Source organism: Leuresthes tenuis, unplaced genomic scaffold, assembly GCF_036924035.1.
Source record: "Leuresthes tenuis unplaced genomic scaffold, fLeuTen1.0.hap1 SCAF_6, whole genome shotgun sequence".
Taxonomy (NCBI): Eukaryota; Metazoa; Chordata; class Actinopteri; order Atheriniformes; family Atherinopsidae; genus Leuresthes; species Leuresthes tenuis.
The window spans coordinates 30,276,490-30,294,055 of record NW_027325360.1 but is presented as its reverse complement, the minus strand read 5'-3'; the positions used below and the strand labels follow the sequence as shown (position 1 = coordinate 30,294,055).

The 17,566-nt window shown below is 42.2% G+C and overlaps 1 non-coding gene across 1 annotated transcript; it reads left to right on the top strand.

Moving 5' to 3' along the window:
* The first annotated feature begins 16,277 nt into the window (after positions 1-16,277).
* On the top strand, positions 16,278-16,393 carry LOC140310795 (U5 spliceosomal RNA). The gene has a single exon (XR_011916832.1). It is a non-coding gene; the product is annotated as a U5 spliceosomal RNA (small nuclear RNA).
* Positions 16,394-17,566: the final 1,173 nt, after the last annotated feature.

Sequence of the window (17,566 nt, the reverse complement as noted above, 5' to 3'; positions counted from 1 at the left end):
GAATAACCATCATCAAAAGCAGGAGTGGATGTGTTCGGCTACAAGAAGGTTTGAATGTCTGACCATAGTTTGTAAAAAGCGGGTAAGAAAAGGTTCGAATGCCCGAACATACACCATCAAAGGAGGGAGCGGAGGTGTTCCGCTGTAAGAAGGTGTGAATGTCCAACCATAATTGGCAAAAAGCAGGTAAGAAAAGTTTTAAATACCCTATTGTACACAATCAATAGCGGGAGCAGAGTTGTTCCGCTACTAAAAGGTGTGAAAGTCCGACCATGAATTGTAAAAAGCGGGTAAGAAAAGGTGCGAATGCCCGACAATGTATGATCAAAAGAGGGAGCGGAGGTTTTCGGCTGAAAGAAGGTCTGAATGTCCATCCATAATTTGTAAAAATCGGGGAAGAAAAGGCTCGAAAGCCCGACTATACACCATCAACAGCTGGAGCGGAGGTGTTCAGCTGCAAGAAGGTCTGAATGTCCATCAATAATTGCTAGAAAACATGGAAGAGAATTTTCGAATATCAAACCGCACATGATCATAAGCGGGAGAGGAGGTGTTAAAATGCAAAAAGGTGTGAATGTCCACCCATAATTACTGCAAAATGGGTAAGAAAAGGTACGAATGCCCAACCATACATCATCAAAAGCAGGAGTGGATGTGTTCGGCTACAAGAAGGTTTTAATGTCCGACCATAGTTTGTAAAAAGCGGGTAAGAAAAGGTTCGAAAGCCCGAACATACACCATCAAAAGAGGGAGCGGCGGTGTTCCACTGTAAGAAGGTGTGAATGTCTGACCATAGTTGGTAAAAAGCGGGTAAGAAAAGGTGAAAATACCCGATTGTACACAATCAATAGCGGGAGCAGAGTTGTTCCGCTACTAAAAGGTGTGAAAGTCCGACCATGGTTTGTAAAAAGCGGGTAAGAGAAGGTGCGAATGCCCGACAATGTATGATCAAAAGAGGGAGCGGAGGTTTTCGGCTGCAAGAAGGTCTGAATGTCCAACCATAATTTTGTAAAAACCGGGGAAGAAAAGGCTCGAAAGCCCGACTATACATCATCAAAAGCGGGAGCGGAGGTGTTCAGCTGCAAGGAGGTCTGAATGTCCATCAATAATTGCTAGAAAACATGAAAGAAAATTTTCGAATATCAAACTGCACATGATCATAAGCGGGAGAGGAGGTGTTCAGCTGCAAGAAGGTGTGAATGTCTACCCATAATTACTGAAAAATGGGTAAGAAAAGGTTCGAATGCCCGAATATACATCATCAAAAGCGGAAGCGGAGGTGTTCGGCTGCAAGAAGGTGTGAACGTCCGACCAAAGTTTGTAAAAAGCAGTGAAGAAAAGTTTCGAATATCCAACCAAACATAATCAAAAGCAGAGCTGTTCGACTGCAAGTAGGTGTGAATGTCAGATCATAATTTGCAAAAAGCTGATGAGAAAGGGTGAGAATGCCCGACTATACACCATCAAATGCGGGAGCGGAAGTGTTCGGCTGTGAGTAGGTGTGAATGTCAAACCATAATTGCTGAAAAATGTGTTAGAAAAGACTAGAATGCCGGACCATACATCATCAAAAGCGGGAAAAGTGGTGTTCGGCTGCAAGTAGGTGTGAATGTCCAGCCATAATTACTCACAAACCGGTAAGAAAAGGTAGTATTGCCAGACCATACATTATCAAAACAGGGAGCGGAGGTGGTTCAGCTGCAAGGTTTGAATGTCTGACTAAAGTTTATAAAAAGCGGGTAAGACAAGGTGCGAATGCCTGACAATGTATGATCAAATGAGGGAGCGGAGGTTTTCGGCTAAAAGGTCTGAATGTACAACCATAATTTGTAAAAAGCGGGTAAGAAAAGGTTTGAATGCCCGACTATATATTAACAAAAGCAGGAGGAGAGGTCTTCGGATGAGTGGGTGAGAATTTCCAACCATAATCAATAAAATGCGGTGAAAAAAAAGGTGTGAATACCCCATAGAACACTAAAAGGTGGAGCAGAAGTGTTCGGCTGCAAGAAGGTGTGACTGTTCGACTATATTTGGTGAAAAGCAGGTGAAGCAAGGTCTGAATGCCCAACCTTACATCATCAAAAACGAGATCAGAGGTGTTTGGCTGCAAGAAGGCCATAGTTTGCCAAAAGCGGGTAAGCTGCGAATGACCGACTAAATATCAAAAAAAGTGGGGGCGGAGGTTTTCGGATGCAAGTGGGTGTGAATATCCCACCATACAAGTATGGTGGAGAGGAAGCTGTGAATGGCCGACCATAGTTTGGAAAAAGCGGGTAAGAAAAGGTTTGAATGCCCGAACATACACCATCAAAAGAGGGAGTGGAGGTGTTCCGCTGTACGAAGGTGTGAATGTCCGACCATACTTGGTAAAAAGCGGGTAAGAAAAGGTTAAAATACCCGACTGTACACAATCAATAGCGGGAGCGGATGTGTTCGGCTACAAGAAGGTGTGACAGTCCGACCATGGTTTGTAAAAAGCGGGTAAGAAAAGGTGCGAATGTCCGACAATGTATGATCAAAAGAGAGAGCGGAGGTTTTCGGATACACGAAGGTTTGAATGTCCTACCATAGTTTGTAAATAGCGGGTAAGAAAAGGTTCGAATGCCCGACTATACACCATAAAAAGCGGGAGCGGAGGTGTTCCGCTGTAAGACGGTGTGAATGTCCGACCATAGTTGGTAAAAAGTGGGTAAGAAAAGGTTAAAATACCCGACTGTACACAATCAATAGCGGGAGCGGAGTTGTTCGGCTACAAGAAGGTGTGAAAGTCCGACCATGGTTTGTAAAAAGCAGTTAAGAAAAGGTTCGAATATCCAACCAAACATAATCAAAAGCGGGAGCAGAGCTGTTCGACTGCAAGTATGTGTGATTGTCCAGCCATAATTACTCACAAACGGGGGAAGAAAAGGTAGTATTGCCAGACCATACATGATCAAAACAGGGAGCGGAGGTTCAGCTGCAAGGTGTGAATGTCTGACTATAGTTTGTAAAAAGCGGGTAAGACAAGGTGCGAATGCCCAACAATGTATGATCAAAAGAGAGAGCGGAGGTGTTCGGCTGCAAGGTCTGAATGTCCAACCATAATTTGTAAAAACCGGGTAAGAAAAGGCTCGAAAGCCCGACTATACATCATCAAAAGCGGGAGCGGAGGTGTTCAGCTGCAAGAAGGTGTGAATGTTCGACTAAAGTTTGTAAAAAGCTGGTAAGACAAGGAGCGATGTCCCGACATTGTATGATCAAAAGCGGGAGCGGAGGTGTCCAGCTGTGAGTAGGTGTGAATGTCCGACCATAATTGCTGAAAAATGTGTTAGAAAAGGTAAGAATACTGGACCATACATCATCAAAAGCGGGAGAGGTGGTGTTCGGCTGCAAGAAGGTGTGAATGTCCGACCATGGTTTGTAAAAAGCGGGTAAGAAAAGGTTCGTATGCCCGAAAATACACTATCAAAACCGGAAGCGTAGGTGTTCGGCTGCAAGAAGGTGTGAACGTCCGACCAAAGTTTGTAAAAAAGCAGTTAAGAAAAGGTTCGAATATCTAACCAAACATAATCAAAAGCGGATGAGAAGGTGTTCGACTGCAAGTAGGTGTGAATGTCAGAGAATAATTTGCAAAAAGCTGATGAGAAAGGGTGAGAAATCCCGACTATACACCATCAAATGCGGTAGCGGAGTTGTTCGGCTGTGAGTAGGTGTGATTCTCCAACCATAATTGCTGAAAAATGTGTTAGAAAAGGTAAGAATGCCTGTCCATACATCATCAAAAGCGGGAGAGGTGGTGTTCGGCTGCAAGTAGGTGTGAATGTCCATTAATAATTGCTTTAAAACATGAAAGAAAATTTTCGAATATCAAACCTTACATGATCATTAGCAGGAGAGGAGGTGTTCAGCTGCAAGAAGGTGTGAATGTCCAGCCATAATTACTCACAAATGGGTAAGAAAAGGTACTATTGCCAGACCATATATGATCAAAACAGGGAGCGGAGGTGGTTCAGCTGCAAGAAGGTTTGAATGTCCGACTAAAGTTTGTAAAAAGCGGGTAAGACAAGGTGTGAATGCCCAACAATGTATGATCAAAAGAGGAGCGGAGGTTTTCGGCTGCAAGAAGGTCTGAATGCCCACCCATAATTACTGAAAAATGGGTAAGAAAAGGTGCGAAAGCCCAACCGCACATGATCATAAGTGGATGAGAAGGTGTTCGACTGCAAGTAGGTGTGAATGTAAGATCATAATTTGTAAAAAGCGGGTAAGAAAAGGTAAGAATGCCCAACCATAAATTATCAAAAGCGGCAGCAGAGTTTTGGCTGGTATTTATCAATGTCTAGATAGATTTCAACAAAAAACAACGTTGTACTTTGCAGTAAAAGAAAGTGCAAATCAAAAGTTTTAGGAATCCGAGAATAAGCTTATTTTCATGAGTTCTGCACGATTTCGGATTTTATGTATAAAATGAATTTCTTCACGCAAACTAAGTTAACACTGCTTTGTCCTTCATATGTACCCATTTCTACATATATTTCAAGCATAAACTTCCTCATATTACCCTGAATGAGAAAGAGCCACACTTGTGATTAAGCCATACCTCCCTTTTGAGGAGTTCTGCATGATTTGGGATTTTATCTATAAAATTAATTCCTTCACTCAAACTATGTTAAAACGGCTTTTACCTTCATATTTATCAATGTCTCGATAGATTTAAACAAAAAAACAACGTTGTACTTTGCAATAAAAGAAAGAGCAAATCAAAAGTTTTAGGAATCCGAGAATAAGCTTATTTTCATGAGTTCTGCACGATTTCGGATTTTATGTATAAAATGAATTCATTCACTCAAACCAAGTTAAAACTGCTTTTTCCTTCATATTTATCAATGTCTAGATCGACTTCAACAAAGAACAACATTGTATTTTGCAGTAGAAGAAAGAGCAAAACTGAAGGATCAGGAATCCGAGAATAAGCTTCTTTTCATACGTTCTGCATGATTTGGGATTTTATGTATAAAATGAATTCCTTCACTCTAAGTTAACACTGCTTTGTCCTTCATATGTACCCATTTCTACATATATTTCAAGCATAAACTTCCTCATACTACCCTGAATGAGAAAGAACCACACTTGTGATTAAGCCATACGCCCCTTTTGAGGAGTTCTGCATGATTTGGGATTTTATCTATAAAATCAATTCCTTCACTCAAACTATGTTAAAACGGCTTTTACCTTCATATTTATCAATGTCTCGAAAGATTTAAACAAAAAAACAACGTTGTACTTTGCAGTAAAAGAAAGAGCCAATCAAAAGTTTTAGGAATCCGAGAATAAGCTTATTTTCATGAGTTCTGCACGATTTCGGATTTTATGTATAAAATGAATTCATTCACTCAAACCAAGTTAAAACTGCTTTTTCCTTCATATTTATCAATGTCTAGATCGACTTCAACAAAGAACAACATTGTATTTTGCAGTAGAAGAAAGAGCGAAGGATCAGAAATCAGGATCAGGAATCCGAGAATAAGCTTATTTTCTTATGGGCAAGTGGGAACTGCTTTGTCCTTCATATTTATCAATGTGTAGATGGATTTCAACTTCTTCTACTGCAAAGTCCAATGTTTTTCTTTGTTGAAGTCGATCTAGACATTGATGAATATGGAAGGACAAAGCAGTTTTAACTTGGTTTGAGCAAAGCAATTCATTTTATAGCAAAATCCGAAATCGTGCAGAACTCATGAAAGCAGGCTTATACTCGGATTCCTGAAACTTTAGATTTGCTCTTTCTTTTACTGCAAAGTACAACGTTGTTTTTTTGTTTAAATATTTCTAGACATGGTAAATATGAAGGACAAATCAGTTTTAACATAGTTTGAGTGAAGTAATGCATTTTATAAGCAAAATCCCAAATCATGCGGAACTCACGAAATGCTTTTTCTCGCTTTTCACTGCTTTTTACAAACTTTGGTTGGACGTTCACACCTTCTTGCATCCGAACACCTCCGCTTCCGCTTTTGATGATGTATATTCGGGCATTCGAATCTTTTATTACCCGCTTTTTACAAACCATTGTCGGACTTTCACACCTTCTTGCAGCCGAACACCACCTCTCCCGCTTTTGATGATGTATGGTCCAGTATTCTTACCTTTTCTAACACATTTTTCAGCAATTATGGTCGGACAATCACACCTACTCACAGCTGGACACCTCCGCTCCCGCTTTTGATCATACAATGTCGGGACATCGCTCCTTGTCTTACCAGCTTTTTACAAACTTTAGTCGAACATTCACACCTTCTTGCAGCTGAACACCTCCGCTCCCGCTTTTGATGATGTATAGTCGGGCTTTCGAGCCTTTTCTTACCCGGTTTTTACAAATTATGGTTGGACATTCAGACCTTGCAGCCGAACACCTCCGCTCTCTCTTTTGATCATACATTGTTGGGCATTCGCACCTTGTCTTACCCGCTTTTTACAAACTATAGTCAGACATTCACACCTTGCAGCTGAACCTCCGCTCCCTGTTTTGATCATGTATGGTCTGGCAATACTACCTTTTCTTCCTACGTTTGTGAGTAATTATGGCTGGACATTCACACCTACTTGCAGTCGAACTGCTCTGCTACCGCTTTTGATTATGTTTGGTTTGGATATTCGAACCTTTTCTTAACTGCTTTTTACAAACCATGGTCGGACTTTCACACCTTCTTGTAGCCGAACAACTCCGCTCCCGCTTTTGATTGTGTACAGTCGGGTATTTTAACCTTTTCTTACCCGCTTTTTACCAACTATGGTCGGACATTCACACCGTCTTACAGCGGAACACCTCCACTCCCGCTTTTTATGGTGTATAGTCGGGCATTCGAACCTTTTCTTACCCGCTATTTACAAACTATGGTACGACATTCAAACCTTCGTGTATCCAAAAACTCCGCTCTCTCTTTTGATCATACATTGTCGGACATTCGCACCTTTTCTTACCCGCTTTTTACAAACCATGGTCGGACTGTCACACCTTCTTGTAACCGAACACATCCGCTCCCGCTATTGATTGTGTACAGTCGGGAATTTTAACCTTTTCTTACCCGCTTTTTACCAAGTATGGTCGGACATTCACACCTTCGTACAGCGGAACACCTCCGCTCCCTCTTTTGATGGTGTATGTTCGGGCATTCAAACCTTTTCTTACCCGCTTTTTACAAACCATGGTCGGACTTTCACACCTTCTTGTAGCCGAACAACTCCGCTCCCGCTATTGATTGTGTACAGTCGGGTATTTTAACTTTTCTTACCCGCTTTTTACCAACTATGGTCGGACATTCACACCGTCTTACAGCGGAACACCTCCGCTCCCGCTTTTTATGGTGTATAGTCGGGCATTCGAACCTTTTCTTACCCGCTATTTACAAACTATGGTAGGATATTCAAACCTTCGTGTATCCGAAAACCTCCGCTCTCTCTTTTGATCATACATTGTCGGACATTCGCACCTTTTCTTACCCGCTTTTTACAAACCATGGTCGGACTGTCACACCTTGTAGCCGAACACATCCGCTCCCGCTATTGATTGTGTACAGTCGGGTATTTTAACCTTTTCTTACCCGCTTTTTACCAAGTATGGTCGGACATTCACACCTTCGTACAGCGGAACACCTCCGCTCCCTCTTTTGATGGTGTATGTTCGGGCATTCAAACCTTTTCTTACCCGCTTTTTCCAAACTATGGTCGGCTATTCACAGCTTCCTCTCCACCATACTTGTATGGTGGGATATTCACACCCACTTGCATCCGAAAACCTCCGCCCCAAATTTTGTTGATATTTAGTCGGACATTCGCACCTTACCCGCTTTTGGCAAACTATGGCCTTCTTGCAGCCGAACAACTCTGATCTTGCTTTTGATGATGTAAGGTTGGGTATTCAGACCTTGCTTCACCTGCTTTTCACCAAATATAGTCGGACATTCACACCTTCTTGCAGCCGAACACTTCCGCTCCACCTTTTAGTGTTCTATCACACCTTTTTTTTCACCGCATTTTATACATTATGGTTGGAAATTTTCAACCACTTTCATCCAAAGACCTCTCCTCCCGCTTTTGTTAATATATTTGAACTTTAGTTTGACATTCAAACCTTCTTGCAGCTGAACCACCTCCGCTCCCTGTTTTGATCATATATGGTCTGGCAATACTACCTTTTCTTACCCGTTTGTGAGTAATTATGGCTGGACATTCACACCTACTTGCAGCCGAACACAACCTCTCTCGCTTTTGATGATGTATGGACCGGCATTTTTACCTTTTCTAACACATTTTTCAGCAATTATGGTCGGAGATTCACACCTACTCACAGCCGAACAACTCCGCTCCCGCATTTAATGATGTATAGTCGGGCATTCTCACCCTTTCTCATCAGCTTTTTGCAAATTATTATCTGACATTCACACCTACTTGCAGTCGAACAGCTCTGCTCCCGCTTTTGATTATGTTTGGTTGGATATTCGAACCTTTTCTTAACTTCTTTTTACATATTTTGGTTGGACGTTCACACCTTCTTGCATCCGAACACCTCCGCTTCCGCTTTTGATGATGTATATTCGGGCATTCGAACCTTTTATTACCCGCTTTTTACAAACCATTGTCGGACTTTCACACCTTCTTGCAGCTGAACACCACCTCTCCCGCTTTTGATGATGTATGGTCCAGTATTCTTACCTTTTCTAACACATTTTTCAGCAATTATGGTCGGACATTCACACCTACTCACAGCTGGACACCTCCGCTCCCGCTTTTGATCATACAATGTCGGGACATCGCTCCTTGTCTTACCAGCTTTTTACAAACTTTAGTCGAACATTCACACCTTCTTGCAGCTGAACACCTCCGCTCCCGCTTTTGATGATGTATAGTCGGGCTTTCGAGCCTTTTCTTACCCGGTTATTACAAATGATGGTTGGACATTCAGACCTTGCAGCCGAACACCTCCGCTCTCTCTTTTGATCATACATTGTCGGGCATTCGCACCTTGTCTTACCCGCTTTTTACAAACTATAGTCAGACATTCACACCTTGCAGCTGAACCTCCGCTCCCTGTTTTGATCATGTATGGTCTGGCAATACTACCCTTTCTTCCCCCGTTTGTGAGTAATTATGGCTGGACATTCACACCTACTTGCAGTCGAACAGCTCTGCTCCCGCTTTTGAATATGTTTGGTTGGATATTCGAACCTTTTCTTAATTGCTTTTTACAAACCATGGTCGGACTTTCAGACCTTCTTGTAGCCGAACAACTCCGCTCCCGCTATTGATTTTGTTCAGTCGGGTATTTTAACCTTTTCTTACCCGCTTTTTACCAACTATGGTCGGACATTCACACCGTCTTACAGCGGAACACCTCCGCTCCCGCTTTTTATGGTGTATAGTCGGGCATTCGAACCTTTTCTTACCCGCTATTTACAAACTATGGTAGGACATTCAAACTTTCGTGTATCCGAAAACCTCTGCTCTCTCTTTTGATCATACATTGTCGGACATTCGCACCTTTTCTTACCCGCTTTTTACAAACCATGGTCGGACTGTCACATCTTCTTGTAGCCGAACACATCCGCTCCCGCTATTGATTGTGTACAGTCGGGTATTTTAACCTTTTCTTACCCGCTTTTTACCAAGTGTGGTCGGCCATTCACACCTTCGTACAGCGGAACACCTCCGCTCCCTCTTTTGATGGTGTATGTTCGGGCATTCCAACCTTTTCTTACCCGCTTTTTCCAAACTATGGTCGGCTATTCACAGCTTCCTCTCCACCATACTTGTATGGTGGGATATTCACACCCACTTGCATCCGAAGACCTCCGCCCCAAATTTTGTTGATATTTAGTCGGACATTCGCACCTTACCCGCTTTTGGCAAACTATGGCCTTCTTGCAGCCAAACAACTCTGATCTTGCTTTTGATGATGTAAGGTTGGGCATTCAGACCTTGCTTCACCTGCTTTTCACCAAATATAGTCGGACATTCACACCTTCTTGCAGCCGAACACTTCCGCTCCACCTTTTAGTGTTCTATCACACCTTTTTTTTCACCGCATTTTATACATTATGGTTGGAAATTTTCAACCACTCTCATCCGAAGACCTCTCCTCCCACTTTTGTTAATATATTTGAACTTTAGTTTGACATTCAAACCTTCTTGCAGCTGAACCACCTCCGCTCCCTGTTTTGATCATATATGGTCTGGCTACTACCTTTTCTTACCCGTTTGTGAGTAATTATGGCTGGACATTCACACCTACTTGCAGCCGAACACAACCTCTCTCGCCTTTGATGATGTATGGACCGGCATTTTTACCTTTTCTAACACATTTTTCAGCAATTATGGTCGGAGATTCACACCTACTCACAGCCGAACAACTCCGCTCCCGCATTTGATGATGTATAGTCGGGCATTCTCACCCTTTCTCATCAGCTTTTTGCAAATTATGATCTGACATTCACACCTACTTGCAGTCGAACAGCTCTGCTCCCGCTTTTGATTATGTTTGGTTGGATATTCGAACCTTTTCTTAACTTCTTTTTACATATTTTGGTTGGACGTTCACACCTTCTTGTAGCCGAACACTTCCACTCCTGCTTTTGATGATGTATGGTTGGGCATTCACACCTTTTTTTTGCCCATTTTTCAGGAATTATGGGTGGACATTCACACCTTGCAGCTGAACACCTCCTATCCCACTTATGCTCATGTGCGGTTTGATTTTCGAAAAGTTTCTTTCATGTTTTCTAGCAATTATTGATGGACATGTAGACCTTCTTGCAGCTGAACACCTCCGCTCCCGCTTTTGATCATACATTGTCAGGCATTCGCACCTTGTCTTACCCACTTTTTACAAACTTTAGTCGAACAGTCACACCTTTTTGCAGCCGAACACCACCTCTCCCGCTTTTGATGATGTATGGTCCAGCATTCTTACCTTTTCTAACACATTCTTCAGCAATTATGGTCGGACTTTCACACCTTCTTGTAGCCGAACAACTCCGCTCCCGCTATTGATTGTGTACAGTCGGGTATTTTAACCTTCTCTTACCCGCTTTTTACCAACTATGGTCGGACATTCACACCGTCTTACAGCGGAACACCTCTGCTCCCGCTTTTTACAAACCATGGTCGGACTGTCACATCTTCTTGTAGCCGAACACATCCGCTCCCGCTATTGATTGTGTACAGTCGGGTATTTTAACCTTTTCTTACCCGCTTTTTACCAAGTGTGGTCGGCCATTCACACCTTCGTACAGCGGAACACCTCCGCTCCCTCTTTTGATGGTGTATGTTCGGGCATTCCAACCTTTTCTTACCCGCTTTTTCCAAACTATGGTCGGCTATTCACAGCTTCCTCTCCACCATACTTGTATGGTGGGATATTCACACCCACTTGCATCCGAAGACCTCCGCCCCAAATTTTGTTGATATTTAGTCGGACATTCGCACCTTACCCGCTTTTGGCAAACTATGGCCTTCTTGCAGCCAAACAACTCTGATCTTGCTTTTGATGATGTAAGGTTGGGCATTCAGACCTTGCTTCACCTGCTTTTCACCAAATATAGTCGGACATTCACACCTTCTTGCAGCCGAACACTTCCGCTCCACCTTTTAGTGTTCTATCACACCTTTTTTTTCACCGCATTTTATACATTATGGTTGGAAATTTTCAACCACTCTCATCCGAAGACCTCTCCTCCCACTTTTGTTAATATATTTGAACTTTAGTTTGACATTCAAACCTTCTTGCAGCTGAACCACCTCCGCTCCCTGTTTTGATCATATATGGTCTGGCTACTACCTTTTCTTACCCGTTTGTGAGTAATTATGGCTGGACATTCACACCTACTTGCAGCCGAACACAACCTCTCTCGCCTTTGATGATGTATGGACCGGCATTTTTACCTTTTCTAACACATTTTTCAGCAATTATGGTCGGAGATTCACACCTACTCACAGCCGAACAACTCCGCTCCCGCATTTGATGATGTATAGTCGGGCATTCTCACCCTTTCTCATCAGCTTTTTGCAAATTATGATCTGACATTCACACCTACTTGCAGTCGAACAGCTCTGCTCCCGCTTTTGATTATGTTTGGTTGGATATTCGAACCTTTTCTTAACTTCTTTTTACATATTTTGGTTGGACGTTCACACCTTCTTGTAGCCGAACACTTCCACTCCTGCTTTTGATGATGTATGGTTGGGCATTCACACCTTTTTTTTGCCCATTTTTCAGGAATTATGGGTGGACATTCACACCTTGCAGCTGAACACCTCCTATCCCACTTATGCTCATGTGCGGTTTGATTTTCGAAAAGTTTCTTTCATGTTTTCTAGCAATTATTGATGGACATGTAGACCTTCTTGCAGCTGAACACCTCCGCTCCCGCTTTTGATCATACATTGTCAGGCATTCGCACCTTGTCTTACCCACTTTTTACAAACTTTAGTCGAACAGTCACACCTTTTTGCAGCCGAACACCACCTCTCCCGCTTTTGATGATGTATGGTCCAGCATTCTTACCTTTTCTAACACATTCTTCAGCAATTATGGTCGGACTTTCACACCTTCTTGTAGCCGAACAACTCCGCTCCCGCTATTGATTGTGTACAGTCGGGTATTTTAACCTTCTCTTACCCGCTTTTTACCAACTATGGTCGGACATTCACACCGTCTTACAGCGGAACACCTCTGCTCCCGCTTTTTACAAACCATGGTCGGACTGTCACATCTTCTTGTAGCCGAACACATCCGCTCCCGCTATTGATTGTGTACAGTCGGGTATTTTAACCTTTTCTTACCCGCTTTTTACCAAGTGTGGTCGGCCATTCACACCTTCGTACAGCGGAACACCTCCGCTCCCTCTTTTGATGGTGTATGTTCGGGCATTCAAACCTTTTCTTACCCGCTTTTTCCAAACTATGGTCGGCTATTCACAGCTTCCTCTCCACCATACTTGTATGGTGGGATATTCACACCCACTTGCATCCGAAGACCTCCGCCCCAAATTTTGTTGATATTTAGTCGGACATTCGCACCTTACCCGCTTTTGGCAAACTATGGCCTTCTTGCAGCCAAACACCTCTGATCTCGCTTTTGATGATGTAAGGTTGGGCATTCAGACCTTGCTTCACCTGCTTTTCACCAAATATAGTCGGACATTCACACCTTCTTGCAGCCGAACACTTCCGCTCCACCTTTTAGTGTTCTATCACACCTTTTTTTCACCGCATTTTATACATTATGGTCGGAAATTTTCAACCACTCTCATCCGAAGACCTCTCCTCCCGCTTTTGTTAATATATTTGAACTTTAGTCGGACATTAACACCTTCTTGCAGCTTAACCACCTCCGCTCCCTGTTTTGATCATGTATGGTCTGGCAATACTACCTTTTCTTACCCATTTGTGAGTAATTATGGCTGGACATTCACACCTACTTGCAGCCGAACACCACCTCTCCTGCTTTTGATGATGTATGGACCGGCATTTTTACCTTTTCTAACACATTTTTCAGCAATTATGGTTGGAGATTCACACCTACTCACAGCCGAACAACTCCGCTCCCGCATTTGATGGTGTACAGTCGGGCATACAAACCTGTTCTTACCCGCTTTTTACAAACTATGGTCGGACATTCAAACCTTCTTGTAGCCGAACACATCCACTCCTGCTTTTGATGATGTATGGTTGGGCATTCGCACCTTTTCTTACCCATTTTTCAGTAATTATGGGTGGATATTCACACCTTCTTGCAGCGGAACACCTCCTCTCCCGCTTATGATTATGTGCGGTTTGATATTCGAAAATTTTCTTTCATGTTTTATAGCAATTATTGATGGACATTCATACCTTCTTGAAGCCGAACACATCCACTCCTGCTTTTGATGATGTATGGTTGGGCATTCGAACCTACTTGTTGCCCGTTTTTCATTAATTATGGGTGGACATTCACACCTTGTCGCAGCCAAACACCTCCGCTCCCTGTTTTGATCATGTATGTTTTGACATTCGCACCTTTTCTCACCTGCTTTTTACTATTGTCGGCCAATCACAGCTTCCTCTCCACCATACTTGTATGGTAGGAAATTCTCACCCACTCTCATCCGAAGACCTCTCCTCCCGCTTTTGTTAATATTTAGTCGGGCATTCGAACCTTTTCTTACCCACTTTTTACAAATTATGGTCGAACATTCACACCTACTTGCAGCTGAATACTTCCGCTCCACCTTTTAGTGATGTATAGTTGGCATTTGCACCTTTTGTTACCCTCTTTTTATACTGATTGCTGAAGATTAAGTTGTTCTTTCTCAAACTACAATTTTTTTTTAATTGTTGAAACTTGATTTGAAGTGGATAAATAAGGAGGACAAACAGTTTTAAGTCACGCTGATAGAAGAAATTAATTTTATAACAAAATCTGTATTTCGTCATATGTCGAGAGATGCTTATTGCTGAAGAAGTTCTTTCACATTCTACAAAGTACGTTGTTTATCGTTGAAACTTGATTAGACATGAATAAATATGAAGGACAAAGCAGTCTTAACTTGGTTTGAGTTAATTAATTCGTTTTATAGGAGAATCCGAATTCGTGCTTATTTTCGGATTCCTGAAGAATGAGTCTGGTTCTTTCTCATAATACAAAGTTTGTTGTTTATTGTTGAAACTTCATCAGAAGCGAAGAAATAAATGAATGCCTATCAACAAATGTGGGATCTAAACTCTACTGCTTCCTCTAAAATAATTTCTTTTCTCAATTCAGAAATGTGTGTGTGTAAGTCACAACACCCGTGACACCAAAACGGCTTTCTTTTCTCTCTTTTCTCTACACTCTGCACTATGAGCACACACACCAAATCAGAAAGGCTTTTTTCTCTCTTTTCTACATTATGGACTGTGGGGACACAAAACCGCTCTCTCTTTTTTTTTTTGATTGTGTGCCAGGGCGTTGTCTCACGTATTAGATTATGCTTAAGATACGAATGGGTTTATCAGTCACATCAGAATCCATACATACTGATCCTCCCGTAATAAAATGGTCGGATCTTATCAAACACACTTTGCTTCTTGTGACAATCAAGTCAGCGAAACAGCGTATACACGTCAAGACACTGAATCAAGTTTGCCACAAGAACTCATAAGTTTGGCAGTATTGCTCTGCCGTCAGCAATCATACACCCATTTTATTTTCGTGAGACGTGCAGGCACCTGTTCATCTACTGTTCTATCACTATGAATTAGTTTATCTATTATCAATAAGGATACTTCTACAACTACTATCAAAGTATGTCCAGACTTCTTATGTTGTCAGTTGCTATATATGAATAAGTGGATAGCTACTGACAAGCATTAAGCATGTCACACAGCCCAAACATATAACATTTCAGGACACACCACACAGTTAACAACCACAGTGAAGTGTCAAAGCCCAAACATTCAACAGGACACTTACACAACACATTCAAATCAAACAGTCAGACAACATACAAGAACATATACCCCAGCCGGCATTGCTCCCTGCCTATTTTCCTACAGCTCACTATGTGTGCGCACACCTTTATTCACAAACTCTTCAACTTATACTCTTTTACCGAAGCTGCTACAGCTCGATTGGCCGAATACCCTTAGATCCTATTTCGGTGAATTTGACATCTGCCTTACATGTAACAGATTAGCGGTTTAGCAGTTTTAATTTAGTTTGAGTGAAGGAATTCATTTTATAGCAAAATCCGAAATCGTGAAGCACTCATGAAAGTAAGCTTATTCTCGGATTCCTGAAACTTTAGATTTGCTCTTTCTTTTACTGCAAAGTACAACGTTGTTTTTTTTGTTTAAATCTTTCTAGACATGGTAAATATGAACGACAAAGCAGTTTTGACATAGTTTGAGTGAAGGAATTCATTTTATAGATAAAATCCCAAGAGTCTGCAGAGAAAAGAGAGTGAATGCGAAGTAGACTTTAACACGGCTATGGGAGCGGGCCGAGTGTCGGCTAACCGGGAGAATTGCTTGAAAGAAACGCGACACCGAATGAGCGGTCAGAACAAAGCCTCAATACGGGATTCTCGTGGTGTTTTTGTTGCTGCCTTGTCTTTTGCATAGAGTAAAAGAAAAGGCAGCCATCGAATAGGGCCCGATTGTTCCTACTTGGTCAGCCGAGGAGCAAGGGGGGGGGGCAAGCGTCTCAACCAAGCAAAGCTCACCATGGGGAAGGTGGCTATACCAACTAGCCTGATGCCCTGCTCCCGCAGTGACAGATAATCGTACTCTGGTTTCTCTTCATAACATACAAGTCTTTCGCCTTTTACTAAAGACTTCCGTGGAGAGCAGCACTAATGAGTTGTTTCAATTATATTACCGGGAGTTGTGTAAGTGTCCTGTTGAATGTTACATGTTTGGGCTTTGACACGCTTCACTGTGGTTGTTAACTGTGTGGTGTGTCCTGAAATGTTATATGTTTGGGCTGTGTGACATGCTTAATGCTTGTCAGTAGCTACCCACTTATTCATATATAGCAACTGACTACGTAAGAAGTCCGGACATACTTTGATAGAGTAGTTGTAGAAGTATCCTTATTGATAATAGATAAACTAATTCATAGTGATAGAACAGTAGATGAACAGGTGCCTGCACATGTCTCACGAAAATAAAATGGATGTATGATTGCTGACGGCAGAGCAATACTGCCAAACTTATGAGTTCTTTTGGCAAACTTGATTCAGTGTCTTGACGTGTATACGCTGTTTCGCTGACTTGATTGTCACAAGAAACAAAGTGTGTTTGATAAGATCCGACCATTTTATTACGGGATGATCAGTATGTATGGATTCTGATGTGACTGATAAACCCATTCGTATCTTAAGCACAATCTAATACGTGAGACAACGCCCTGGCACACGATAAAAAAAAAAAGAGAGAGCGGTTTTGTGTCCCCACAGTCCATAATGTAGAAAAGAGAGAAAAAAGCCTTTCTGATTTGGTGTGTGTGCTCATAGTGCAGAGTGTAGAGAAAAGAAAGCCGTTTTGGTGTCACGGGTGTTGTGACTTACACACACACATTTCTAAATTGAGAAAGGAAATTATTTTAGAGGAAGCACTAGAGTTTAGATCCCACATTTGTTGATAGGCATTCATTTATTTCTTCACTTCTGATAAAAATGATAAGACTGACCTAAAGAATTGGAGGCCCATCACACTTTTAAACTTTGACTGTAAACTTTTTAGCAAGGTTTTAACGACACGGATGTCCTCTGTTTTAGAGGAGGTAATTCACCCAGACCAGGCTTGTGTCATCTCAGAGAGACAACTCACCGACAGCCTCGTACTGATTCGAGACATCATTGATTACGCTAGAGACAGAAACACCCGGCTTGTCATCTTAAATTTAGACTTTGAAAAAGCTTTTGATCGGGTCTCGCATCAATATCTCTTTCAGGTGTTGCAGCCATCGAATAGGGCCCGATTGTTCCTACTTGGTGAGATTTGCTTGGTTGAGACGCTTGCTCCCCCCCCCTTGCTCCTCGGCTGACCAAGTAGGAACAATCGGGCCCTA